A 27034-nucleotide genomic window follows, 5' to 3' on the forward strand; every position below is an offset into this window, starting at 1 on the left:
GGAGTTACAGGCAGTTGTGAGCCACAAATGGATGCTGAGAACCAAACGAAGATCTGCTGAGAAAGCAGTAAGTGGTCTAAACCACTCAGCTGCCTCTCCAGCCCCCAACCCTCTATACTATATCCAAAACCTCTACCCTGTGGAACTCGGTGTTCTTACTGTGATGGCGTGGTAGAAGAGAGGTGTACTAAATTGAACATGTCTTTCCTCCAGGTCTCAATCTCCCAGATAATGACTCAGGAGACTCAAAATATATTTATAAATATCTAGGCCATATAGCTAGGTTCTTCTCTAACAAGCTCATAGCTTAAAATAACCCATTTATTCTGCCACGTGGCTACCTGAGCTCAGGTATCATGTACATATTCTCAATCTTCCTGGGTGAATCCTTCACTCTCACTCTATCCCAGAATCCTTTCTGCCTGCCTGGATGTCCCACCTTCTAGTCTACACTTTTCTAGAGACCATAGGTTTTTCACTTGACAGGCAATGCATCCATGCAATACACAAGATATTCTCTCTATGGAGACATACAGGAGGAAATCCAACCAGTATGTTAACTAGAGCAGAAGAGGCTTAGGACTCTCTATAACCTCTGGACACTTGATAGAGACAGGGTTATAGGAGAGAATTTAGAACTTTTCTACCTTCCCCTACCCTATTTCCACAGGTCACTATGTAGTTTGCAGCATCCAGTATAAAACAAAACCATAAAACCCTCTGTTTTAACAGAATAGGAACAATTAAATATAAAGGGACCAAAGAACCTTCTTTAGAGAACCAAAGGACCTTCTTTATAAAGAAGGCATAAAAATCAACCTGCAGTAGAGACATTTGTAACGTGGTAAATTCAAGAAAACTCTTTGATCAACTTTTGTTTGTCTGTTTAACATAAATCCAGATAGTCAAGTAAGTGCTGAGGGGGGGGGGATGGGAGTAGGGGTGGGTTAGGGGTTGGGGTGGGGTAGCTGACTCTAGCTGCTACAGATGGGAAGTTGATGCCTGGTTTGGGAACCTCTGAATCAGAACGCACCCTAATGCCACCTCCTGTCACTTCTCCCTTTTATGTCTTTCTGTCATTTTCCACCTTTCCTGTTCCTTGAAGTTCTAACCCACCAACCTTGTCACACTGAGAAGCTAAACTGAAGCCTTGTCACTCCTTCAAGTCATATTTTTCTGCGAACACCTGTCCTTCAACTTACTGATTTTTCCTTTTCCTTTTTATTTCAAGGGCACCAATTAACAAACAAAGAGGGTAGTTGAAAGCTTTTTCCTCCCTGGCAACATGAAAATATGAAGTTCTTTCCTCTTCTTTTGAGATTGGTCTTCTAATTTGCTTCAATGTTTTTAATTTGCCTTTTAATGTCATTTGTGGCAAAGGCAAATTTTAAATTTTAATTATTAACATTTATTGCACTATTTATCTTTATATTGGACAACACAGATCTCAGTATAAAAAAAGAGCATTTAATTTATATTAAAAAACACTGAAGTTATCTAATTTTGCAGCTCACACATGCATTTTATTCTTACAAGAACAATAGAAATCTTGAACAGAACTGCCTCAGTTGTCCCTTATTTATTGATATACATATGTTGGTTTCCACATAATTAAGAAGGATTTCAACGACCAGAACTTGGGTTGCCCCTTTTTTCTCCCTCCCATATTCATATCCCCCAGGCCATACCCACACCCACATCTCATATTTCAGCATTTAGAGGCTGGCTGACACAGACAACGAACAGAAATAAGAAAGATATGACACACTCCTTAGGTCACTTGTATTTCGGAGAATCCCATTGGTTTCTCAGTGTAAGTTAGAAGTCTGACTTGTCAGCCTTTGTGGACTTGGTACAGCTGTAATGCATTTAGACAGTGATAGCTTTGAGTCTTGCTAACTCCCATCCATGGTGAGTCAGCTAGAATCCATTCTCCTGAGGCACCACTTAATGCCATATGGAAAGAGAAAAAGAAGGGGGGGGAGGAAGGAAGGAAGGAAGGAAGGAAGGAAGGAAGGAAGGAAGGAAAAGAAAGAAAGAAAGAAAGAAAGAAAGAAAGAAAGAAAGAAAGAAAGAAAGAAAGAAAGAAAGAAAGAAAGAAAGAAAGCGGGCTGCAAGGAACAGAGCGATGCAGTACTGTGCCTTCTGCCTGTGTTTACACCATGCCCCATCCCCTCTGATGGCCTGGCACAGCAAGTCAGAGACAGTGTTTTTAGGGACATCTGAAGATGACAGCAGCCCTTTAAACTGGGCATGGGACCTTCTCAGCATGGAGCTGTACAGTTCTGTCTGTACTGCTGTTCAGCTGTTCACATACCAACCACACTGTGAACCTTGCCCACGTCTACCAGTATAGTTTGAGAATTTCACATAAAATCTAATGTAAAAATAGGACATAAAAATTGTGCCACAAAGAATTTTATATAGTATTTAAAAATCAGCCCAGAAGGCTGGAAGAGGGCTGTGCTATTAGGAGCATTTGCTATCCTTTGAAGAAACTCAAGTTCAGTGTCCAGCATCCATCTGAAGTGTCTGTCAGGTGGCCCACAACCACTTGTAACTCCAGTTCTAGGGTATCTGACACCCTCTTCTGTCCTCTGAAGTACTTACACATAAGTGTCATATGCTCACAGAGACACAAATAAAAATAAATCTTTAAATATATATATATGTATATATATATATGTTTTTATGGAACTAGGAAAGTACATAAAAGAGGCCAAATCCCTCAGTCTCCCTTTTCCTGGCTGTTGAGAGGTGCAGGGTTAACATCATTCTGTTTCCTCTTAGCTCTACTATGAGAAAAAAAAATACTTGTGCAAAAAAAAAAAAAAAATGGCTACTGACCCTTACCTTCAGAGTTCTGAGGCCCTGGGGACTTGTGAGGACATTTGGACAAAGATGACTTCCTGGTTCTCTGATGGAGCTGTCCTTGGTCAAGGCCAGCTGCTGACTGCCACTGGAGAAAGGGGGCCCCACGCTGCTAGAGCCTACAGTTTTTCAATACCAGAAACCCAAGCTCTCTATGGTACCTCCCAATTGTTTATTGCTGTTGGCTAATTAAATTTAATTTTATGCAGGGGATCTTAACACAAAATAACATACCACCAAAGGAACAGCATAAATCAATGAGACAAAGATAAAAATTCAGTAGACAGTGTTGGCAAAAGTGGTTCATCACATGGAGAAAAGGAAGGCTGATCTCAGTGAGGAATACAAATGAATCCTGGGGTGTGGAGGGTTTGGTGGTAGAACATGTGTTTAGCATGTGGGAGACCCTGAGTTCAATCCCTGGCACAAAAACAAAAAAGAAAAAAGTGAATCCTGATGTGATTCATCATATACAAAGAATGCAAAAGCTAATGCAATCAAAGTAACCGGACAAAATAGAGGAAAATATCTCTGTGACCTAAGGATAAAGAAAGAATTCTTCCGCGAAACTTCAAAAGCACCACTCAGAACAAATGGATGGTTGCAATTACAAGTCACTATAAACAGAGTAAATTGGTCTGACAGCCTAGGGGACACTTGCCGTGTCTGCCCAACACGGATTCATGCACAGAACAGGAAGGAAATGGGAGGAACATATATAGATACACTATAAAAAGAAGTGAAATGGACTTCGTTTTTTTTAATCTATTATTCCTGTCAATCTTTTCAATATGTTTCTTATCAAGCACAGTGCTCAGGCCTTTTACATCTTTCAAATTTCGAATCCACAACTTGTATGCATGCTTTTGTTCATGGTAGGTCTCCATTTAGACCAGACACACTCCAAGTGTTGAAAAGCCACATTTGACTAATATGTAGCATGTTGGAAACATCTAGAAGAGTTCCTTACAATCAACAATAACGGTCTTTTTCTTCAGATGCAATGTGCATACCTTTAGCCCCAGCACTCAGTGGGAAGAGGCAGGCAGATCTCTGTGAGCTCAAGCCTAGCCTGGTCTATAAAGAAAGTTCCAGGCCAGCCAGAGCTACACAGTGAGACCCTGTCTCAAATAGTACCAATGATGCTAATAACCTGGCGTCCATGTCCATAGAAAAACGAATGAAGGATATAAACATGCAAATTTAGTATGGGGAATATAACTAAGTTATAAAGAGAGACTCAGAGCCACCATTAGTTAGGGCTAGGGAGGTGGCTCATCGGGGAAAGGTATTTGCTGCTAAGTCTGATTGGCTGAGATCCGCATAGTGGAAAGAGAGAACATACTCCTGCAAGATATCCTTTGACCTCCACACAGGGCCATGGCATGAGCACACACACACACACACACACACACACACACACACACACACGATAATGAAAACTATAATACCATCATTAATTAGAAAAGCACTGTATTAAATCTACACATTCAGAAAAATCACAAAGTGGAGTATATAAAGAGTTGGTGGGAATATTGGTATAAAGATTTCTCATTTGCCAGAGTGAAGCAGATAACTACAGACACCATGAATATTTGTTTCATCAAATTAAATGGATTACAGCAATTAATTTTGCCATTAAGCATTGATCCTAAAGAACTCAACACAGTTCACGCATTTATTTTTTTTAAATCTATCTTCCCCAGTGTGATGGTTAATATTGCCAACTTGACAGGGTTTAGAATAATCTAGGAAAGAAACTTGCAGTCAGGTCTTTGAGGGAGATTCTAGATTGGGCAAAGTGAGATGGAAAGAGCCTCGTGAGCACAGGCAGCGCCTTTTCCCGGGCTGGGATCCCAGACTGAACACAGAGGAGAAGCAAGTGCAGCACGCTGGTGCTTCAGGGTCTCCCTGACTGCAGTGGTCTCAGCCGCCCCATCCTGACAGGACGTGTTGCATCCCTCAGATGGTGAGCCCAAATAAACCCTTCTTCCCTCGAGTTGCTTTATATGGGATAATTGATCACAGCAGTGAGAAAAGTAATTTATATGACCACTGAAAAGTGAGAGAACAGAGGTTTTCGTTTCGGTTTCTCTGTCTCAGTCTCTGAGCTGGGGACAGACATTGCTTCTGTGTATCCAGTGGCCAGCCGAGGTGACAGTAATGAAGTCTAGCAGCCTAGATTAATATGCTACTCTGCCCATTATGCATTTCAACATTCAGCACCTCGGCGATCTCAAACAGAAAGTTAGTGTATAAGCAGCTGCAAAGGGTACCATCTCTACATTTTCCAGATTAGATCAGACCATATTCACACACAGAAAAAGTGCTCTCTCAACTCCTTTGGATGTTCTTGAGTTATGCCTTGTGTGAGAGATTGGAAAAAAAAGGAAAGCAAGGGGACTGTAATAGTGTAATGCCTTTGTTCTCCTGCCCACCGTTAGCCATTGAAGAACAAAGAGGGCAGGCTTAGTGAGAAACAAATTATGGCTTGCTCCTGCACCCTTAGTGCTAAAAGGGTTAACGCTCAGCCATCAGCTTGTATACTCTGAATTCTTGCCCTTCCCTTGCTCTCCATAGCTCTGATGAGCTAACTGAGGAAATCATTTGAGGACTTCATCTTCTCAGTTCTTTTGGGCCATCCATTACCTGGCAGGTATCCCCCTATTTGAGTATAAGTCCTCATGCCACATACCTCTCCTTTCCACCCACTATTTCATGAACCAAGTGTTAACTAACTTCGTAGCAAAACAAATCCGCCTGGAAACTGGCATTTCTACAGCATGTCTTTAAAACTGCTGTTCATCACTCTCAGTATGTCCACATGTGTGAAAAATTCTGAATACATTTACGCACGAAGCACTGGAAAGACTCAGTGCACATTTAGAAGCCAGACTGCTTGCTACAAGGGGAGCGTATGTTCTTGAGGGCGCCGGGGATGGACTAACACTTACATCATGTACGCTAAATATTTGGTTATTTTGACTGAACACTATTAGTCTGAGCGTATTCCATATTCTCTGTTTACCTAAAGATTATCTCTCAATTGCAAAAAGGATTACTGTTGCACAAAGTCCAAACACAGATCCCTTTTTCTTCATTAGTTAATGTATTTATACCTAGACTTGCTTTCTTAACAGAAGAACTTGAGATAGCATATAAACAATTTGATGGATTGGATTATCTGTGGAAAAATTCCTTTCCAGCATTGATTTCTACTTCCAAATGAGTGACAGCAGTAAAAGTGACAACGAAGTCATGTTTCTGAATCACAAATATCCTGCACAATGACATGTCACTAGAACCAGATAGAGCTGGTACTGGAAACAAAGCCTGTTCTAGAAAATCCTCTCCCTAGTAGAAATGTTTCTGGTCCATTCCTTGGGTTCAGGTGACCCGTTAGTGATTATCCAGAGTCAAGTGACCAAGACTGAAGGAACAAAGTAAAAAAAATGTGTGATGACCTCCTTTTGCTCATACTGGAGAGGGAGCTGCCAATGAAATATAATAAGCTATTGTCTTCTATTAGGGCTCAGGATTCCTCTTAGACTTAGGTGGTGACCATACCTATTTTATTTACTGCTCTATCTCCAGTCCATTGCATATGATTGGCATCCTGTAGATGCTCATTGAATCACTTGAATTATTATACCACTTTCTCACCAACTCAGAAAAGAACCCATCTGTGGTTGTGTGAATGAGAATGTTCCCCGTAGGCTTATGTATTTGGTTTCCAGTTGGTGGTATTATTTGGGGACTTAGGAGGCATGGCCTTGGTGACAGAAGTCTGCCCCTGAAGGCAGACATGAAGAGTTCAAAGATACACCACTTTGTTGGCTGTCTCTCTTCTTTAAGCTTTTATATATGTTGTTGGTATAATATTCTTTTGGAGTGTATACAATTTATCCTTGTTCATTCAAATGCTAATTTCTCTATCCTGTTATCTGGTTTCAATACGGACATTGCATTGTGATGCCTAGAATAAGCAAGTTTCTCTCAAGTTTGTGTTAGCGTGCCACCATTTCTTCTAGTGCTGTGCAATGGAGAGAATAGGCTGGGACATCCTAGTCCCAGAGGGGAGAAAAAGGAAGGAAGGAGTAGGAGGCAGAGATTGACAGGAGAGACTTCGAACCATGAGGAGAGATGAACCACACCTAAGGTATGACTAAAAGCAAGTATAATGGGTGAAATTTGAATGGTAGGAAACTATGGAGACTTGGAAGTTTAGGATGGAGTAACTTTTGCCCAGCATTGTGTTCTAGGCTAATTAAATAAATCCTAGTCTCCGGGTGGCGATTTGGGTATACAGCTGTTTTAGGAATAACCTCTGCTTAACTAAAAGATGAATCAATAATAAATATTAATAATCTGCAACACTCTGTGATTCAAGAAGAGCTCTCAGCTTCCCACTCCCGCTGCTATGCCTGCTGGCTATGATGGTGGTGGAATCTGATGCCCCTGAAACTAACCACATAAATAAACCCTTCCTTCTATAAGCCATCTTGGTCATGGCGTTTTATCACAGCAACACAAAAGCAACTAACATACCGTCTAACTACATATATGAGAATATATAAAGAACTACCATCTCCAGGAATCAAAGCATTTAACCGGAGTATAAATGATGGGCTGCTTCTAAGGAATTCTTAGTGATCTCCACTCCTGATAATCATGTCTTGTGGAATATCAACCCTTTGAGTATAGGCCAGATTTCCTGGCGGCTTGCAACAGATAGCATATGGCATAAATGATAGGATGCCATTTCCAAAATTAGGTAATAAATAGACTGTAGCTTCTGAAACAGTTTCTCCCCCCCTTCACTTCACTATTGTCACATCATGTGGACACCCAGGCAGCCTATGGAGCAATCCATATGGTGTAACAACTAAAGCCTGCAAGCAAGCGCCCAAGGAAACTTAGCAGATTTTCAGAGCCTTGTCAACAGCCATATCAGTAAGCCTGGAAATGATTCTTCAGCCCACCATATGAGTGTGGAAATGACAGTGGCCCCAACTATAGACAGGATGACTCAACCCCACAATACACTACCCCCAAAGAACCTATACCCCTGTTCCTCACACACAGAAACTATGGCATAGTAAATGCTTGTCGTGTTAAGCTGCCAGACTTGGAGACAATTTGTTACGCATCAATAAATAGTTCATCACAGCCCTAACAATATCCATGTACATTGTCTCTTACTTTTTGGTTTACACCCCCATAGCAAAGTGTGACTCCCCTCCCCCAGCACGGGGGAGGGTTGATGGCAGATATCAGTCCACAAGGGCAAAGGGAGCAAAAATGATAAACTGGGGATTCAGTGGCCTGTGAGCATGAACGGAAATGACAGACTTTCAAGACCAGCTTCAGCAAGGCAGTTCAATTTTATTTAGGGTGAACAAGGGTTATATAGAACTTTGGGGAGAGGGTAAGGCTATCCAGGGTGGGTAGAGATCATTGGCTATGGGCTGGGAAACCTCATTTACATAGAGAGGCATTCCAGAAATGCCAGGTGCTTGCTGAATGCGTTCTCATCTGGGAGAAAGGGAGTTGGACCTGTAATTTTCCTAAGGACTACATGACGTTCCTCAGATGGAGGACATGCAGACCCAGGCTCCTGGGACAGAGAAGAGAAGGCCCTGCTGTTAAAGGGGGTCCTCCATTTTGTGCCAAGATCAGAGCTTTCTAATCATGGTGGACTGCGTCCTTAGCAGCAGGATTTCCCAAAAGCAGTGGGCTAAAACAAATTCTTAAAACAGAAAAAAAGACCTACACAGAGGCACCTAAGAAGTGAGGATGATTGGAAACACATATAGTTGTAGTTTTGAAATGAAAAAATGAGGCAGGCATGGGAAACATGCCCAGGACTAACAGTTAGCCCTACGGAAAATTCAAATTGCTTCTTCCAGTCTCGTAGCATTGTACTTGGATGATATAAGCAAGATTCAACTATAAGAAAGGAAACCCCAGTGTCTTAAAGGAAAATGATGCCTCTCTTGGTCATGTAGTAAGACACTTAAAAACTGTTCTGGCCTCTTTGTGATACCATCTGAAACTAGGCTCTTGGCAGCCTAGACATGCATGGCAATCGGTGCCACCTTCACAGTCAAACGTGGCTATTTGATTTATGAGCTTATGTCCTCATTCCAGCCATGGATGCAAAGGAGGCTGTGCAGTGCCTAGTGACAATAAAATGATCTCCTATTAAAGGGAAAGTAGAGAAAGGTAGTAGGGAGTGCCCTCCAGGAATGAAGGATGTGTCTCAACCAACCCACTGTTAGCTGAAAAGATCTTAAGTCACAAATACTTTCACTACACCTAACTATGGCTCAGCCCCACAGTACACTGGGAAGTGTCAAGTATGACCCCTGGGACTATGTGGAGCCTATGCTTGTTGCAGCTTCACAGCATAGCTCCCTCAAGAGGGGATTGTACCACATATCACTGCCCAGGGCAAGATCAAGATTCAAACTGGCAAGCATAGTTCCTGATGAATGAACATTGCTTTTAACCATCACAGAGTTTAAAAATCATAAGTGGGAAATGTATCAAGTCAAACCATTAGAGGCCATCTGGAGTAACCTATGATCCAGATAACAAGACTGACAGGGCACCACGGGGCTTGTCATTCAAATATCTCCCTGATGTTAGCCACCTCACATTTCCAGGTTTATCCCTCATCTTTCACTTCTTCTGCAAAGGCTGAACCCTGCTCTATGACTTCCTGTCTTTAATCCTTTTGTCATGTGGGCCATGCTGCTGAAGCTCAGCCTGGCTAGCTGGATAACAGGCTCTCTCATCACACCTACCGTTACTCTGTTCTCACCTCTCTCCTCGGAAAAGCCACGGTCTTGATTTATACCTTTATCTAATTTATAACTGTACCCAGTACCCTAAGTGCTTGGCACTATGTCTTTCTGGTTTCATTATGTGTGTCCAACGTACACTACATGCTCAGCACTGTCCAAGGCATTGTGGCATAAAAGGAAAGCCATGATCCCTTTCTTCTGAGAACTAGAAAATAAAGGACTATAAAATAAGAGTATAAATAACAAAGAACTAGAGTGGTGATGCATACAATGTGATAAAAATAATAAGCCTAGCTTGGTACAGTGATGCAAGTTTTTTATCCAAGTGCTTAGGAGGCAGAGGTAGACAGGTCTCTGTGAGTTCCAGGCCCACTGGGGAAACATCATCGATCTACAAAGGCCCACAGGTAGAAAAACAGAATACAGCTTTTATGAGACAAGCAGCAATTTGGTAAGAGCCATAATTTAGTACTCAAAGTTAGAAAAGTAAAGGATCAAAGAAAGGTGTGGCCTTCGAGCAAAAGTGATGTAAGATGGCAGCCACCACAAGCTCAGGAGCAAAAGTCCCTCGGAACTTCCAACTGTTGAAAGAGATGGAAGAAGGCCAAAAAGGAGTAGGCCACGGCAGATCAGTTGGGGTCTGGAGGACAACAAAGATATGACACTTACAAGATAGACAGGGATAAAAATTGGGCCTCCAAGAACAATTTTTGAAAACTGAATATGCAGCCTTAAAATAGAATGTGGACCTAAATACCCAGAAGCATGCCCACCTGTAAGATTTGTAACAAAAAGTCAAAATGAGTGGGGTGAGCAGTTTCAATGGAGTGGTTGATCCCCAAGCCAGGGCAGTGCTGGCCAAGTGGCAGAATTCCCACTGCATCAGAGTCGTCCTGCAGAAACTTCGAAGCTTGATGATGTCGAAAGAGAACAAGAAGCTGTCACAGCCACCAGAAGGACAGTGTTATACAGCAGTTAGTCACTAGGGCCCTGACCTCCCCTCCCCCTCCAACCTAAGTCTTTATTTTCCACAGTAGTGAATTTTCTAGACACATCTGTAGGCCTAATTACTGGGAGGAAGCTCTACTCAAACTTCATCCTGAGACACTCTTGTGATGCTAATTTCTTGTCTGTAGTGTAACTGCTGTCTGCCTGGTTCTTCTGGAACTTCTGAGATCAAGAAAGTGTGTGGGTTTCCTTTGGGAGTGGAGGGCACAGCTAACACAACTATAAACATCACACAGTAAGGAGCTACCTTTGAATGTGACAGATCCTTTAAAGGAGTTCCTTAAGTGATTAAAAATTATTTTTTTCTAATCAAACAATGGTGTCTAAGGTATGCCACTTAGGATTGGTGTAGACACCACAGACCCATGAAGGATTTGGGGACCTCCTACTGCTCTGTAGAGCCTCTCTGAGTGTGGGCTTGACCCCTGTGGTCACAAGATGATGACTCCATCTTCTCTCCATACCTGGCAGGATGAAAAGAAAGGCACACAGTAACAGTACCAGGCAGATCTGCTTACCTCTCTGAGAAGGCCATTACTTTTAAATGGCCAAAACTATGCCACATGTCTCTTACAAAGGCCACAGCTGCTGCAGATTCTGGCAAGTAGAGCTGGAGCTGGAGCCCATACTGTCCTTAACCATTGGGACTCTGTAATCAGGAAGATGGGATGGTAGGGATAGTCAGGTAGGAGATCCTTCCTCCAGCATGTAAAGAACCTACTTTAGCTCAACTACAGTCTGAAGATCATCCCTCTGTCATCGGGAAGGCATGGGCCTAGTTTAACAAAGGGACAAAAAACTGACCAGAAAGCCCTAAAATTTAAGCAAAGATTGGGGGTAGAAGAAAGACAAAGGTGGAGACAAAACGGTTACTGTCAGGGCTCTGTTGTGGAAAGGGGTGGAAATCACAGTGTGATCATAGGGTGAACAGTTTTGTGTAGAGAAATTTTAATCCAGCAACATGGCTGCTCTGGCTAGGAATCACATCCAAAGACTTCTTGGTCTATGTCATCTGGCTGTAATACAGACACACTCCAGATTACAGTATGATCTGGCTAAAATACAGACATACCTTTAATATACACCTTTAATCCCAAACAATGAAGGTAAGGTTAGTTTATAGAAAAAAAGCAGCCATGTTTGAAAGTTACATCTAATTGAAGGGCAGACAAATCAGAGAAAGGTTTGACAGAATGAGTCAGAGATAGGATGTGCCCAACTCTCATGAGAACAGGACAAGAAAGAAAGGCAACATAAGAGCAGTACATGGAGAGAGAGGATAATTTTTCTACTGGGAGATTTTTTTACCAGGACAGTTTCACAGAGACAGGTTGCAGAGAGAACAAGCTAGATACAGGTGAAGACAGAATGAGTGAAAGAATGAGAAGGAGCCAGAAGATTGGAACAGATTGCCAGAATTAGTTTGAGGCCAGGCAGAGCAATTCAGTCAGAAGCAAGAGAAGCCAGTTTGAATCAGTCAGTTTGGAGAGGAGTTTGGGCTTAGTTGAACCAGCCAGTGAGAGCTCAGAAAGAACTAGAAAGGATCAGGAACAACGATTGTTTTATCCCCTCATCTGAGGAAATAAAACATTTACAGGTTTATAGTGGATCAAATTGTATCTCTCACACAAAATTAGTGTTTACCAACAACCTCAAAATATAGTGTTATTCAGAAAGTCTTTGAGGGTAGAATTAAGGTCCCTCCAAACTTCCCAAAGCTCCAATCTCATTAATGTCTTGATTTTGAATATCTGAACACTTGACCTTAAAATAACTAATTTTTGCTGCCTTACAAACACCCAGCTTGTACCCATTTGTCATAGCAGCTCTAGAAGGTGAATTCGAGGAATGAAACACATGAATAAGATGGATCGATAGGAATGAGTAAGCTAGAGCCAAGATTCCTTGGTTTCCTCTTTGTCTAACTGAGAAAACATAAGAGTATGCACAGAGGTGTGGACATTAGGAGAGATAAAAGGGAAAGAAAAAAAGACTGTATACCTAGTTTGGTTTGGACACGCCCAAGGAACCTTTAGGAGACATGCTGCAATAGAAATGCAGGACCCTTAGAACAGACCATGTCCTTGAATTGCCTAACCTTTTCTTCCATGCAGATGAGCCTCTCAGACAGAAGAGAATTCAGAAACATGATAAGAGAGTTTGGGCTAAATTACTGAAATGTAGAGCAAAACTATTTCAGGAAACTTGAATTAAAGGAAATTAATGTGAGGTGGACAAAATGACCCTTATCTCAATGTTAACAAGCAGGTTTCCTCCATTATTTTTATTAATTGGCACAAACCTACAATAGCCTCTGACTAAAGTGGCTCTTCTAGTTCAAAGACCAGTTCTATCATATGTACGGGTGCTCACAAAGCATTAAGAGTAGAAACGATGTGTTTTATCTAATCTCTTCCCACACAGAGGGAACAGAGAACCTCAGCTTCTAGACCAAGTGAGACCCCAGCACAGGCTTGACTTTCTTCCGGAAACTAACATCACTAAGTGCATATGGGAAAAACTTCATCTGAAGGAAAATGAGGTGGGATTTGATCTGTAACAGTCCAATGATGACGATGAAAATGAGCAGGCAAAAATGTCAATTTTTAGAGACAGACTTAGCTTCACATCCAAATGCCACCAGGCATATCAGTAAGGAAACTCTGGGTTGTGTTTTGGGGGGAAGGGAAGAAATGCAAGCAGTAAGAAAGTTATCTGTTTGCATCATTGACAAAGTCCATTGGTAGGAAAGATTTCAGACATGGTTGAAACAAGGTTCAAGTTTGGTTTATGCTGTTTCCCAGGCTCGACCCTTTTAGTGGTACCCCAGGCTAGTTCCCCAGGGAAGCTACACGTAGGACTGCCTGACTATCCAGAACGTGGTACTTCAACAGGGGCCATGTCAAGGTGGGAAGATGGAGCTCTCCACTGTAGGCACTAAGGAGTGGCACTAAGTGCAGAGAATTTTAAAACAACAATGAAACCAACAAAACTTGGTCCATATGCCTCATGACCACACGGCAGGGGATCTGGAAAGTCATGGAGAAAATGATCCTCCTGCCAAACCAACTATGCACCACAATAACTAGCCTGGATGATGTCATGATGGGGGCCAGGGATGACAGAGTGTGCTAACTGGCTAAGCCCAAAGCACTAGAGGTTTCCAACTGATTCTTAAACAGGTACAGTCATAATTCATGCTTCACAGATGTTTGGCAATATGGTATAATCTTAGGCAGTTGTGTGACCCAAGACTCTGTTATATCCTAAACATTTTATAGACATGTAAATCTATTAAACCCCAACAGCATCCATGGATATAGCTACCATGATTCTTATTTGTGTATTTACTAGGATCCCAACAGAGAACAAAAAAGCATACTCAAGATTAAACTGTTAGGAGGGCTTATTTCAAAAATGCTATTTATAAGGGCATAGGAACCTGGGCTCTATTATCCCTGAGCCTGAGACCACATTTAGTGTTGCCTGAACTTGTTCTCATCAAGTTGATTAAAGCTGGTTTATACAATTTCATAGTTAATCCAAGGTTAACCTTCAAGGGAAGAAAGCGCCATAAAATGTCTCTCTTCTGCCCTCCCAAAAGAGAGGAGAGGTTGCCCATTGGCTAACTTGAAAAGGAGCAGAGGCCTCAACACTCTATTTTCAAAAAAGTCATTAAAAAAAGAAAAAAAGGAAGAAGAGCTTATTTGGAGGGTCAAGAAAATGCTGGCTATCCAATACATTCCATCCTAAAGATGGACTGACACTTGGAAAGATTTGGTCACTTTTCCTATCTAGAGCATATGTTCTTCATGACCCTTGCAACTTGTCAGAATAAGATGTATTGTGTGTGTGTGTGTGTGTGTGTGTGTGTGTATTACAAACTTCATAGGTACTCTTTCTCTACTTCATTTTAGCTTGCACTACCAAAGAGAAACTACTGATAAAACCAGAGTTCAGATCTTCCCCAGTCAGGATGCTCCTTACAGCCAATGAGTTTAGCCTTCCCCTACTGGGGAAAGGCAGAACCCTGGGGACCACAATATAAATGTAAATACGTGCTTCTCTTCCTCCTGGCCTTTCTAGGCTAACTGGAGTTGCTGGCTGTCCCACAAAAAGAAATCAAAATGTAAAAGTCTGTGAAGAGTCTCCATCCAAGATGCAATTGATTTGTTACACAATGCATGAAGTAGCCAGAGCGACACAGACTGCGTAAAGATGTGACTGACAATATGCACGGATTCCATCAAGCAGTGCCTACAGATCCCTTCTCTGTAAGAAAATCAAAGTTTGCCACTGCCTTCTTCCTAATCCAATTCAAGCTCACCTCGCTCTTGTCAGAAGGGTGGGTGGCAGGTATTATTTATCATTCTAGTGTCAGTGGTAGGCTAGAAGGGTGACATGATTTAGCTATTGTCAAACCAGTTTTCATAACAGCTAACTCTGTTTGACACATTCCTTTCAGCAAGCCAAATATGCTGTCGGTCCATACCTTGAATATGTCAAAATAATTTGCCAGCAACACCCACATCCCGGTCCCATTTGATAGTGTTGGGTTAGTCACTTGGGAGAGTTACTGGGGAGGTTATTCAGAGAGAAAAAGAGCTAGAGAATTGGTGTTCCAGACACTTTGTTTCACATGGGGGAAGCTGGTAGTTACGCTGATGCCGTGTACAGGGTGAAGTCTGCCGCCAGGGCACTGATGCAAGGTCCTGGCACACGGGAGCTCCCATCTGGACCGGAAGTGTGGTGTGAGGGGGATCAAGCTTATTGTCTTACACAGGAGGAGTCTGCTTCTAGAGAGAGGTCATGAAGTGCCTGGAAGCAGGGCTATGTAACCTTGAAAAGGCTCTTGGCCCATCAGTCTGCTGCTGCTGTCCTGAAATTATGCGTAAGTTTGCACCTGGGACGCTGAATGTTCATTTGTGCCGGGGCCTGCCATAGCTCATTCTGCATGGAGGTCTGGACTCATCCAGCATTTTCTCACTGCTTTTGTGTACTACGTGCTAGTTTAGGCAGTGGGAATCTCAGGCTGAGGAGCCGCCGGGACAGGACTCAGGATGGGCTCAGTCCAAGGCAGTGCAACTGAGAAAAGGCCCCACGAGGGCTGACAGAGAAAGGCTGAGACATTAGAAAGAAATCTCAGCTACTTCTTGAGTCTGAGGGGAACTGAAGCAGAGGTATGGAGGGAGGGGGAGGGGATGGGTGGTGCTAGGTGACATTGAGAATTGGGCACCACAGGAGGCATGGGAGCTTGGATATGAGGCTTCTGCTGTGGGAAGTAAGGAAGTGACAAGAGCTGATTTACATCTTAAGGAGATCACTCAGGTGACAACTATGTGGAGAACAGATTGGGAAAGCAAGAGACACAACAGCAAAGTGCTGGACTCATCACAGGACAAATGGGACAAAACACAAGCATGCTAGGAAGGCTTCCAGAGAGCCTACGTGTAACAGTGTACTCATGTACATATGTGACCCAGAGAGAAGCCATGCATAACTGATTTCCAGATCATATGTGTGGATTCACACATACACATTTGTTTCAATGTTAAAAACAATATATATACAACAAATGCACCCTATGCCAAGTTTATACCCAGCCTATTAGTTTGTGGCGTGGGTTGAATTTGCTTCTATGTAACCTAAGGCTAGAATTTCTTTGCCTTGCCTGCTTGAAGAGCCCGTTGGGGTTTTAGGATGAGATGATGAACAGCAACACCACCATCTATTGTCTGTCTGTCTAGGAGTGCTGGGTAAGGAACCTGAGGACTCCTGTACGTGCGACTAGGTAGGTACTCTGCAACTGAGTCAGACTTGCATCATTACTTTTTTTTTCTTTTTCTCTTATTAATTATTTCAAGTAACATACAAGTAGTGGATTTTAACATGGTGTGTGTGTACAACTGTGTGTGTGTGTGTGTGTGTGTGTGTGTGTGTATGCACAGATGAAGGCCAGAGAGCAACATCCAGTACCTCCCTTTATCACTCCTTACCTTATTTTTTGAGCAGGATCTCTCACTGAATCTCATGGTAAGACTGGCTGACTAGTGAGTGCCCACAATCCTCTTATCTCTGCTTCCCAGCACGGGGCTACAGGCGTGTGTCACCATGCCCAGCTTTCTACGTGGGTACCATAAACATGAACTCACGGTCCTCAGGCAAGATCATCAAACATTCAACTTGCCACCTCGCCAGTAACCTTAAGACCATTTCAAACTGTAATGGTGTGTAACCAGAAGAGATTAAAATGATGCTGGGGCCTATAGATATTTAACTCTTCATCTAGAGACCACAATTCCACAGTTGCTATTTCTCAGCTTGTCTGACTACCTAAGTAAACTGTTATTCATTTTAAAAATACTTACTTTTCAGTTTTAAATAACTGTTTGTTCATGTGTCTACAATGTACCAGCCACTGTTCCAAGCGTATGGAAACTAGCATCAGACAATGCCAGGCAGGTGTCTGCTTTGGTTATTTTCTAACGGTGTGTGTGATCATAGTTACAGGAGCATGTGTACACATCAAGGACAAAGTGACCTTCTAACAGTGGTAGCTACTCAGATAAACACCTTTGTTTGTGTGTTTGCTTGTTGTGTTGTGTTGTTGGTTTTGGTTTTATTTTTTGACACAGGGTCTCTCTACATAGCGCTGGCTGTCTTAGGACTCATGCTATCATTATGTAGTTCAGGCTGGCCTTGAACTCACATAGATCCGCCCACCTCTGCCTCCTGAGGGCTGGGATTAAAGGATTAATGGCCACTACAGCTCACCATTATGCTCTCCCCAAAGCCCTTGGTTTGTCTCTTTAAATATTACCTATTGAGAGCAAATCCTTCACTACCTTAAAATTTCTGAATCCCACATTCAGAAAACATGACAATAGTAAGGCAAGGCAGTGCCTTCATATATCACATATTCACCCATGAAATCCCGGGAGTTATCAGCTCCCACCCTGTTCATAAACCTAGAAGCTGTGTCACAGACAACTTCACCGTTCACAGCGGTAATGACTTCATCTCAGGATCAGACAGGTGCCAAGAAAGAAATGCGAGTGTCCCAGCTCAAGGGTCCATGCTTGGAACTGGGGCTGACAGGAAGAGTTAGAAAAACGTGTCCATGAGCAAACCCCAGTACTTGGCCCGTCTTTGTAAATACCGTTTTAGTGGACTCAGCCATACCTTTCATTTCCATGCCAAAGCCTGCTTCCACTCAATGGCAGAGTGGGCTACTCGTGTCAGAAACCTCATGGCCTGAACACTAAAGTATTTACTACCTGGCTGTTTTCCCTTTTTCTTTCTTTCTTTCATTCCTTCTTTCTTTCTTTCTTTCTTTCTTTCTTTCTTTCTTTCTTTCTTTCTTTCCTTCTTTTTTTTTCTTAAATCAAAATCGAATGCAAGACCTCCCACAATGCTAGGCAAACACTCTGCCACAAAGCCCTACTCCCAGACGTACCTGGTTTTTTATTTAAAAACTTTTGCTGACCCACACCCTCCAAATCACCAACCTTTACTGTACCTACCATGTGCCGAGCACTGTTCCAGGCATAAGGGACCTGGTTTCAACCAATACTGAGGAGGGATCTGCTTTCATGGTGGGCATAGTCACAGTCACAGGACTCTGTGCAGGTGATTGTCAGGCAGGAAATGTTCTGCTTCTAACAGTATTAGGCACTCAGGCTATCTGATCTGCCTTTTTTTCTGTTTAAAAAGCAAAAACAAAACAAAACAAACAAAAAACTTAGTGAGAGCAAATCTTTGGCCATCTTAAAATTTCTTTGGAAGAGGAACTGATATGGTTTTAGAGGCTGCTGTCATTGGCAAGAATCAAAGTATGTGGCTCTGGCCCAGCAGGGTAGTTCTTATATATGAAATACACCTGCCTATTCGGCCGTACAGCTGGTTTGTTCTTGAAGAGTGTGCCAATAAAAGGATAATTAATAGAAACAAAGATTGCTATAATTGATAAACGTTTATAATCATCAAGTCTACGCCTGCAATTGAAAAGGAAATGGGGCTACTGCTGTAGGAATTAAAGTGTTTCTGAATCCAAACTCTACCTGCGATATTTCTTTTTCTCCCACACCCTCAGCTGTTGCTATTAAGAGTTGGTGATTGTCAACATTACCATGGCAACCTGTTTTGTGAGGGGCTGGAGAAAAAAAAGGATGTACCTCAGGCTGCCTTAGAGCTGTTGTTTGCCAGTCATGCTCATCCTTCAAATTAAAGAGGTAAAGTTCAAATTCTTGGTATAACCAATAACCCATACTCAAAGCTTGATGTTTTACTTCCTTCCTTCCTTTTTTTTTAAAGCAGATTATCAGATAATTAATAAAACCACTGAATTCTTAATATGATCTGAATCCTGATAAGATTTCACATTTGTAATCAAAACATGGTGAAAGATCCATCAATAGAGAACAGTTTGCTGATCATATTATCATAATTGTTGATTGAGTGATAGATGACATTAACAGTCTAAACACAGATTTTCTTCTCTTTTTTTAAAAAAAAATCACTCTTAATTTTAACTTGTGGCCTTACCTCATGAATTTTGAAGCCACTAATTTGGAATCTGTGATTCAAATTCAATCAAAATGCATTGAGTGCCTACCAGGTGCTTTCCGATGCATCTTTCATCTAATTCTCATAGCTAGCTACACAACCATTCTAAGAAGTAGATATTATCACATCTATTTTGCAGATGAGTAAACAGAAACTCATGGATGTTCAGCAAGTTGCCCAAGGTCATCCAATAAGGAAAATGCTGAGCTGAGTCAAACAAGAGGATATTTGTCAAATGCAAACTGATGTCTGCCATGGCTTAGCAGTATCTCCATAATTGCCTATCATAAAAGGCCAGGGCAGGCATTAAAACAAGAGAGACAATTATTTTCAAATATTTTAACTCTTAAAATATAATTAAATTCCTACAGATTTGTTCAGGTAGCCCAGAGATGTGGTCTTTAAAATATTTGGCCTTGCAAACAGGAGCCTAGCATAACTGCCTCCTGAGAGGCTTCATCCAGCAGCTGATGGAAACAGATGCAGAGACCCACAGCCAAACAGTAAGCAGAGCTGGGGGAGTCTTATGGAAGAGTCAGGGGAAGGACTGAAGGAGCCAGAGGGCTCAAGGACACCATGAGAAGACCTACAGAGTAAACTAACCTGGGTCCATGGTGGCTGAGACTGAACCACCAACCAAAGAGAATGCATGGGCTGGACCTAGGCCCCCTACACAGCTGTAGCAGATGTACAGCTTGGTCACCCTGTGGGTCCCCTAAGAATTGGAGTAGGGGCTGTCTCTGACTCTGTTGCCTGCCTTTGGATCCCTTTCCCCTAGCTAGGCTGCCTTGTCTGGCATCAGTGAGAGAGGATGTGCTTAGTCCTGCTGTGACTTTATGTGCCAGTGTGGGTTGGTATCAATGGGATGCCTCCCCTTCTCTAAAAGGGGAAGGGAAAATGGGGGCACTGTGGGGTGGGACTGGAAGGAGAGGAGGGAGGGGCTGCAATCGGGTTGTAGAGTGATTAAATAAATAAATTAACGAAGAAAAACAAGTGTGAAAATATTGGCATATCATTGTAATTATGTGATGACCTTAAAGAGGAAAGTGCCGCCCTTGAATCAGAAACCATGCGCAGACAGGCACAGGTGAAAGGAAGCCACAGATTCTCCATCTGCACCCTAATGCTGTCAAAGCGGAAGCTCGGATTGTTGAGTGACACTTTTTCTTCTCCTTCTTTTTTCTTTTTTTTTAAAATTCTAAGTTGACAAAATTTAGCTGTACATATTTATGGATAACAACATAACACTGTGGTTCCATAACACAATGTGAAAAGCCAAATCAAGCCAACCAACCCATCTCTTCCCTTAAACATTTGATATCTTACATGGTGACATTTGAGATCCACTGTCCCTACAACACTAAAATAATTAACTATATTCATCTACATGTACAACAAAGCTCAAAAAGAAAGAAAGGAAAGAGGAAGGGAGAAAAGAAAAAAGACAGACCAGAGATGAGATGAAAGCCTCTCATCTGACTGAGGTGTTGCATCCTGTGACATTCATCTCATTCTTTCTACCCTGGACCTTTTGACTCTATTTCTGAGTCCAGTCATTTCAGAATCTACATATACAGGAGTCACCTTTCTGTTTGGCTTATATCACTTAGCGCATTTCCAATTCCATTCATGTTGTAGCTTATGATGGGAACGCTTCTCCTAAGACTTCACACTTCCTCTTTATCCACTTGTCTGTTGGTAGACACACAACTTGATTCTCCAACTTGGCTACTATATTTTGATTCCTTTATTGTTTTTCATTTGTATATAATAGATCTTTGCTTAGATTTTAACATGAGGTTTTCAAAAAATACATTTTTATAATAATCTATTTTAAAGTGATATCTTGATATAATGTCAAAAATTTAAAAAGAGAAAATTACGAATAATTACATTAATAAATGACTGATAAAATAAATACTAATAAAAATAAATACTGATAAACATATTAATAAAAATTATACATTTGTGCTCATCACTGCTACATTTTAAATATGTGGTATCCTATTTTGCATCTTTGTGTACTGCTTACCTCTAAATGTTAATAAGATCATATTAATATGATCATTTTGGGTTTTTAGTCTTCTTTCCAAAGATATAAATGACCAGGCATTATGCTCACAACTTGCACAATTTGAATTTGTAGTTATTCATGTAAGTAATTTCATGCCTTCTAATGTGTACCTTTAACTCATCAAAATTACTTTCTTTTAGCTTAGAAAGCATTTAGCATTTCTTAACTTGCAAGTTTGAAGGAGGTATATTTTCTAACTAACTTCTGTAGGGTGTTCTTGCTGGCTATGTTGATAGGTGTCCTGGTTCGCTCTGTCAGCTTGAGCCTAACTGAGTCATCTGAAAAAGGAATCTCAATTGAGAGATGTCCATATCAGACTAGCCTGGGGACATGCCTTTGGGGATCACTGTGATTAGCAATTGATGGAGGAAGGCCCTGCATACTGTAGGAAGCATTGGTCGCTGGGCAGGAGGTCTGCGCTGCAAGGAAGGGCATGCACCTGAGTGTGGCAGCCAATAGAATTCCTCCACGGCATCTGCTTCCGGTTCCTGCCTGACTTCCCTCAGTGAAGGACTGCAACCTGGAATTGTGAGCCAAATAGAGTCTTTCCTCCTCTAAGTGATCAGAATATTTTATCATAGAACCAGAAATCAAACTACAACAACTTCAATGTGGAAATGCTGCATCACTGTCTCCTGGCTGATGAAGTTTCTCTGAGAAGTTCACTGGCTGCCAGACAACAGCCTTACCTCTTCCTTTTTTCTTGTTCATTTGAGAAATTTCTCTTCATCTTTAACCTTCAAGAACTTGATTATACTAAGACTTCAGGTAGATTTGGTTGAGCTGAATTTGATGGGTGAGCTTAGACTTCTCTTATCTTTCTCTGGGTTGGAGATACTTTTTCTTAACCCTTTAAACAACTTTCTCCCTTTTAGCACTGGCTGAATGGCTCTGCAGTAAATATGGGTCTCCAAGCCTTTCGTCAGCATACTGATTGTAAGTCCTAGCAGGTAAGACTGCTGCATCATACGCTAATTCATTTGGCTTTCTCGAGAACTTTCTATACTGTTTACCAAAACAGATAAATTAATTTCCGTTCATTCCTACAGTATGTGAAGGTTTCTATACTACATCCTCACCAAAACACTTATTATTTTCAGTGTTTTTATTAATGACTATTCTAACAGATATGTTAATTCTATTCTCTCCAATTATTACTGTCAATCATTTAGCTCATGGATATGATAGCTAGTCATATCTCTTTTAAGAAACATCATCTATTCAGGACCCTTCTTAAATGGACTGTTTTAGTTCTGTTTAGTTGTTTGAGTTTTTCATGACCTTAAATATTAATTCCACAGTAGACTGGGGTTTATACACATCCCCATAGCTTGTCTCCTTGCTAGGTTGTTTTGCTGCATAGAAGATATCTTGAGGTAAAATCATTTGTTCACTTTTTTATTATGTTACTTGTGACATCAGGATCTTATAAAAAAAAAACTCATTGCTCAGAATAGTTTCATAGTTTACTCCTACCTTCTGTAACAATGCCTGTATGATTTGAAGCCACCCCCTGTCTTGGTGAGCTCCAGTGCACCCCTGGCCAAAGGTGATCCCAGTTGGACAGGGTCACTGGAGCAGCCTGGAGGGGCCTGGAGGTTAAAGGGATCTGAATTAGTCAAATAATTGCTCTCCTCAGTAGAAATACAAAGTTGCTCTTTGCCTGCCTCCCTGAAAAGGGTCTGGGGGTGGCCTTTGGGGGTTCTAAGAAGCACTGACTAAACTCTCTGGTACAACAGAAGTGAAGGCTGCTTGCTGGAAAAAAAATTACTTTGCAGTCTTCTTTTCTTTGTGTGATCCCAGGCTCTGGTCCAAAGAAAGGCCTAGGATTGGCCTCCTAGGGCTCCAAGCACTTTCCACCTCTTTTGTGAATGACAAGCATCCCTCTGAGGTTGCTTGTCATCTGCTCTTAGCCATAGTGATTTATGACCAGGTGTCTCTAGTGGCAAATGCATTGAACTTCCACTAAATCTGCTCACTGGCTCTCCAGGCTCTGCTTCCTTACTTTATCACATGACTCCCAGTGGCCTAACAAAGCCATTTCATCCTAAATTCTTAATCTCTCATAAAATGAGAAGAAGGTAGCATTCCTAAGAAGCTTCTCAGAGTGATGGGGAAGCTAGCTTCTGTTTCACCTACCTGGAAACCAAGATCCCCAAGGAGCCTTGTCAGTGTGCTGCCTTTGGGGAGGGGGAGAGGAGGAGGAAGGAGGATACAGTGAAGGTGAAGCTGTGCCTACTTCTTTGTAGCATGGATTTTCACTGGGATAACTGTGGCACTGCGTAACTCGGGCCTGTGGTGTTTTTTTGGTTTGGTTTGGTTTGGTTTGGTTTGGTTTGTCTATGGATAGCTGCCAGTTGACAGTTCTGTCTGAGAAAGGGAAGCTACCTTCTTTTTTCATCATGACAGCATCATTTGACTGGTCCTCTTTCCTAATGGAAGCATTCACACTGTAGAATTATCTTTCATCACAGCTTTTCATTGTGTCCCCTGTGTTGTGAGATGTTGTGTTTTTATTTGCTTCAATTTATTTTTTATTTCTCTTGAGACATCATTGGTTACTGAGTTATTTAGAATTGTATAGTTCAATTTTCAAACATGGGGTGCTTTTTTTATACTTTCAGTCTGGGGCTGTATTCTGTTCTGATTCTATTGTGGTCACAGAATACTCTCCATACACTTTCTGAGGTTGGTTTTATGGCTCAAGACATAGTTCACTTTACCATGGACAAGAAAAACAAATATGTATGTTTCGTTGTTGATGGGTAGAGTCTGCTATAAATATTTATTTGATTCTGTGGATTGATCATGTTGTTGAGTTCTATTTGCAGGTTTTATGTCAAAGAATTATTCTGTCAATTATTGAGGGAGGAGTATTGAAGTTCTTAATTATCATTGTGGATTTGTCTATTTCACTTTGTAGCTCTACTGATTGATCTCTCAGATGATGCCTGGAAAAAAAAAAAAAAAAAAACAGGCCCTAGGGATTTCTATTCAACATTTGCTTGGAGAGATAGGTGGCAATAATTTTCTTCTATGATATTTGTCTATAACAGAGTAGGTGCATCCATGGTGTTCTTCTTTAACATGTTGCCCTTTTCCTTGTATTTTGGTTCAAGGGTGCAGTAGGCCCTCATTAGAGGTTTTTATCTGTACTTCTTGGCAGAAATAAGCAGCTAGTGTCTTCAGTGTCTGATCTTAGATATGGGTGTGGTGATCCCATAATACTGTTCCTCATTATATGGGTCCTGATATCCCTGTCCAGTCTGTCTCCACAGCTACCTCATCATCACCATTATCCTCTTTTTCTCCCATCTTCATCTCTTCCCTTATCTTTCACAGTCCTCTTATATTTGTTTCATGTATGGTAGCCAGGGATTTGAGTTATATTTAGCAAAAGCAACAGGATAAAGTATGTCTATTCTATGTTCTTGTAAGTAGGCCTCTTCATATCTGGTAGGATTTTTGTTTTGGTCTGTGTGTAGTGTGTGATTTATTTATTTTATATTTATGTTTTTATGCATGTATATATGTGTACCATGTGTATATAGATGGTACCCATGTGGGGATCAGAGAAGAAGTCAGGTCCCTGGAACTGGAGTTACACATGGTTGTGAACTGTTGCATAGGTCCTGGAAATCAAATCTGTGTCCTCTGAAAGAGCAGCAATCACTCTAAATCACTAAGCCATCTTTTTAGCCCTCTATCTGGTAATTTATAAAGGAAATTTAACACAAGGAATTAGATGCCAAAGTTGAATGAGTTAGAAAGCCAAATGGTGTATTGAGGCAACCCAGAGATTTGTAAACATAAGAAGTGGTTATCAGTCTAGGGCAAAAGTGAGACAGAGAGTAGTTGGATGATGATAACAAAGTCAAGAAGCAGAAGTCTGATTTCTAACCTCTAATAAGAAAGAGATTGAAGAGGGTTGAGTCTGTACCACTAAGAACTCAACTAATAAAGGAAATCCAGCCTGTGTTGGGCATCACCCACAAAGTCAAGTAGACAAAAATGAGATCAAAGTACCCTGACTTCCCTGCTGTGTCTACCTCTGGTCTCCTTCCAGTGCCTCTCAATGGCTGAACCCAGACAAAAGACACTTGGCAAAGGTGCCAGGGAAGAGTTGTTTGCACAATCAGCATCCTGTAATACTGAACAGAGAGGGAGAAGTAGAGCATGATCTGTGGGGAAAGAGGACTTGCACATGGTTGTGGACTTACAACTGTTTCCAACTGGAGTCAAAAGCCATTAATGACAGTAGAGGCTAGAGGAAAGAACACAGTAAATGGACCAGAGCCAAAAGGAAAATGTGACTATCAGGCACCCTCATGTGTACTTAGAATACACGGAATACCATCCTTCCATACCCCAAAACATGTTGCTGTTAATTTATTCGTATAGTCTAATAATGTTTATTTTTATTAGTCCTATAATTATTATGGCAGTATGTCTAACCTGCAATTATAACCAATAAAAGACATATACACCTGATAGAATTTAGAACAAGCTTATATTACCTGGAACAGGGCAGATATTAATCCTCTAAACTAAACCCTCTAAACTTTACTTCCCAGCCCCATCCCAGCCTACCTCCCATGCATAATTCCATAAATACTTGCTTATTCTTCACCTGGGCTCATTCTTCCATTCATGCCTGATCACCCGTGGTGGCATCTGCTTTTTTTTTCCCCCTCTCCCTCTCGGTTTTCTCTCTCCTCCCCTCCCGTGATCCTCCTGTCCTCAAAAGCCTCGAGCCTTAGCCAAGCTTACCCATTAACCTTGCCCAGGTGTAGACCTTTTAATCAACCAATCAAAGATAATTGGGAAACATCGCTTCTCATCACGTGGAAACAGGAGGTAGTTCAACATTCCATGGCAGGGTGGTAACAAACTTTCAAGGCACTGAAATCAGCATTTGAGTACATAGTACCAGACCAACCACCAACAGGAACATGTGAGTAATTTTCTTTAAATCTATGTATTCTATTCCATCTGTAATGATGTAGTTTGGAAAATATAGCTGTACTCTGAAGTATTCTATCTTGAGACCCAAGTGTTCTGATGCCTGAATGGGAAAAGCAACCCTGTTATTCTTAGGTGTGCATCAATTTTCCATCTTGTTTATGGGGCTGGATTCTTCTTTGTGAGATATTTTCATTCATTAATGAGAGTAATGGCAAGCGAAGTCATTTCCATGGACTTGGGCAATCAGAAGAGAAGTCTGTGTTTCCAATTCCAGAGAGATACATGAATTCAAAAAGAACACTGTAGGAGGCTGGAGTGTGTGCCAACAAGAGATTGCTCACCTACCATGCAGGAAGGCCTTGGGTTCTATTCTCAACACTGAAAATCTGTGTGAACAGAAAAGAAAGTCAGTACTACTTACATACAGATGTTCAAGGCCTAGAAGACTTGTGAATAGATGAATCCACAGAGGAGAACAAGAGGCTTTGGATGCACAGAACCACCACCTTAGTAAAGTTATCTTGGTGGTAGCTCCTGTTAAATCTGCAGTGTGTTGCACAGGAGCTAGGAAAATGCGTCCTGGCAGATCCTGTAAAATTAACAATAAACAACAGTGAAAAGCAAGCATTTTAAAGACTGTTTTCAAAGTGTCGCTTTTAATAAACAATCACCACAGTGATCAAACTTCTTAGGTTTTTACTGTATTTTTGGAACCATATTTCTAACTCTGAGAGCAATGAAT

General features: G+C 41.5%; 1 long non-coding RNA gene and 1 pseudogene across 1 annotated transcript in view; both read left to right on the top strand.

Moving 5' to 3' along the window:
* Positions 1–4748: 4748 nt before the first annotated feature.
* LOC132656581 (uncharacterized) overlaps positions 4749–27034 on the top strand; it is a 57882-nt gene continuing 35596 nt past the window's right edge. Inside the window, exons 1-2 of the long non-coding RNA XR_009594334.1 lie at positions 4749–4840; positions 22203–22277. This is a non-coding gene — a long non-coding RNA (uncharacterized LOC132656581). The remainder of the gene's footprint in view (positions 4841–22202; positions 22278–27034) is intronic.
* On the top strand, positions 10214–10666 carry LOC110565446 (ubiquitin-conjugating enzyme E2 variant 1-like; annotated as a pseudogene).

Source organism: Meriones unguiculatus, chromosome 9 (assembly GCF_030254825.1).
Source record: "Meriones unguiculatus strain TT.TT164.6M chromosome 9, Bangor_MerUng_6.1, whole genome shotgun sequence".
Classification (NCBI taxonomy): Eukaryota; Metazoa; Chordata; class Mammalia; order Rodentia; family Muridae; genus Meriones; species Meriones unguiculatus.